A 2,864-nucleotide genomic window follows, 5' to 3' on the forward strand; every position below is an offset into this window, starting at 1 on the left:
GAGTTAGAAACGGATGTTGTCGTTTTGGGGCAATCCACCTCGAATACATTGAGAGAGAGAGAACTATCATGCGAGGATAAACCCAAACACCTAGGGCCAGAGTGTTTGAGCATTACCGAAGTCATTCTGTTCTGAGAGAATTGAAGACTTGTTACACTTGAAGACTGTGATCTTCTAGACGGTTAGGCGTCGTGGTCTAGTGCATCCAAGAGTAATTGTGGATTGTCGGATGACCATGGTCTAGATCAATCCAAGAGTGATTGGGGCTTGATGGGTGATCAAGTTTGTACATGTTTCAGAACTTTCCTCTGAAGACTTACCTGAGTGATTGGGCGTGGTCTGAGAGACTTTGTCTCAAGGGGATCAAGGAGAAGATGAGGTCTAAGCCTCCCAAACCAGATGTACTTTGTCACATCAACTAGAACTGGTCGAATAAATCATGTGTCTTGGTCATTCTACTGATTCTATCTTTTACCCCTTACTTTCTGTATGGTGAAGCCATCGCTTGATCATCTCAACTCGATTACATTCACTGAAGACATTCCCCAATTGTTGTTTATCTTCGCACTACCTAAGTTTATCATTAATATATCTTAGTGTGCATGATGACTATGCCTTATATGTTTGAATTCCTTTGAATTATTGCATGCTATGCTTAGATCCTTGATCGTTATCCATACCTGATCCTGTATCACTTCCACTTAACTTTGAATACATTTACTATTTCGAATCTTTTCATAAAATTTGCCTATTCACCCCCTAGTCAATAGCTAGCACTTTCAATTGGTATCATAGCAAGGTACTCCCTTGTTCTTTGTTTTGGTTTAACCACCTAGAGTTATAGCTATGTCGACTGCAGGGATAAACAAGGTCTCCGCTACGTGCACTGTCTTTGATGGCACTAATTACCCATACTCGAAGAACAAGATGTACATCCATCTCGAAGCCATTGACAACAACCTATGTTTGTCATCATGGCTTGTGTTCCCAAGATTGGTGAAGGTGTCACTGCTGCTGATGTGAAGAGATTTTCTCAACTAGACTCCACCGCCAAGAACATCATCTGTGCGCACCTGACCAAAGGACAGTACGGCTCTGTGAGTGCTCTTGATACCAAAGGATAGTACATTGTTTATCTTTGGAAATGTGGGAGTGGCTATCCGAAGTCAATGAAGGTGTACCATCACAGAGAGACTCGCATGTGGATGTGCTCCACAACCTGTTCAACCGCTTCAAAAGGCTTGACAATAAAAATGTTGAGCTCATTTGATCGTCTCACTGATATCTCAAATGAGTTGAATGATCTACGCGCGAGTGATATCACCAAACATGAAGTTGTGCAGAAGATTTTGAGATCTCTTGACAGTTCGTTTGACACTCTTGCCCTCATGATCCAAGAATGTCGTGACTTCAAGGAATTGGATCCTGCTGATATACTTGAGAGGCTCGACACTCACGAGTTCCAGCAAGCTAAGAAAAGGGAAATATATGGTTCCAACTATGGTCATTCTCATGCACTGAAGGCGAAGGTTGCGTCTTTAGCTGAAGGCGAATCTAAGTGCAGTTCTGATGGTGCCGAAGACTTTGTCAAAGAACTCACTTTCCTTGTCCAAAAGTTCCAGAAGTTTGCCAAGTCAAAAGGCTTTGGAAAGTCTTGAAGGCATGACTTCAAGAAATGTGGTGAAATGTCTTCGCACGACAGCAAGAAGTAATTCTGTCACAAGTACAAGAAAGTAGGTCACTTCATCGTTGATTGTCCTCTATGGGAGAAGGATTCAAAGAAGAAGAGCAAGAACTACGATTCTGATGACAAGAAGAAGAAAAATAATCACAAGTCTTCATCCAAGTCTTCGTCACATAAGAAGAGCTCCAAGGCACGCGCTTTCATTGGCAAGGAGATGGATTCTGACGCAGAATCTGAGTCTAAAGGTGAAGAGGGATCTGAGGAGGAGTCTAATTCTGAATTTGTTGGTTTTGCTATGGCTTCTGCATTTGTCGCCTCATGTGTCTTCGACCCTCAAGATAATGGTCACTTCAGCAACACTAAAGCCAGTGGCAATGACAATGCTCCAGCCTACTGCTTCATGGCAAAAGGCTCCAAGGTATCCTCAAAATCTTCCTGCTATGACTCTGATAGAGAAGCTGAATCTGCTGATGGCTTGAAACCTAGCTATTCTAAACTTGTCAAAATTGCGACTAAGCAAAGGAATTCTATGGAAATAATGCAACAAACTCTAGAGAAAAGTGATGACCTTTTGCACAGCAAGATGAGTCTGAACGAAGCTATGGAAACGTTCAAGGTTAGTGGATCTCCAAAATCTTCATGATTCACTCTCAACTGATCATGAGAATCTTTCTGTTGAATATCTTCAGAGAAAACTTGATCTTGAGAAGTTGAAAGAGGCCCATGAGGATCTTCGGAAGGAAAACGGCTCACTCCTTGTTGAACATATCACTACCACTTACTACGAAGTTATGCTCCATGCTTAAAATGCCTTGCTCGTGAAGCTAATGATTCCACTGCTGAATGTTCATATGCTTCTGAAAATGCAATATCTTCAACTGTATATGTGGTATCTAACCCCTCATCTGAGGAAACCATTGCTATCACTGATGACAATGACAGGTTGAATACATTGCTTTAGACAAGTACGTACAAAAATCTGAAGGGACATCAAATCTTGTATGATGTCCTTAACAAGACAATCCTGAAGAAAAACCTGGGAAAGAGGGGGTTGGTTTCAAAACAAACAACAATGCTGATGGATCCTACTGGACACCTAAGAAGTACCCCAAAACTACATGGGTTGCTACAAAGGGCCCCTCGATAGACCCATCCACATTATCTGGCTTTAACTGTGCTC

At 41.9% G+C, this 2,864-nt stretch overlaps 1 pseudogene; it reads left to right on the top strand.

The window, feature by feature from the left end:
- Positions 1–1,388: 1,388 nt before the first annotated feature.
- Positions 1,389–2,327, top strand: LOC123405257 (annotated as a pseudogene).
- Positions 2,328–2,864: the final 537 nt, after the last annotated feature.

This window comes from Hordeum vulgare, chromosome 6H (assembly GCF_904849725.1).
Source record: "Hordeum vulgare subsp. vulgare chromosome 6H, MorexV3_pseudomolecules_assembly, whole genome shotgun sequence".
In the NCBI taxonomy this organism is placed as follows: domain Eukaryota; kingdom Viridiplantae; phylum Streptophyta; class Magnoliopsida; order Poales; family Poaceae; genus Hordeum; species Hordeum vulgare.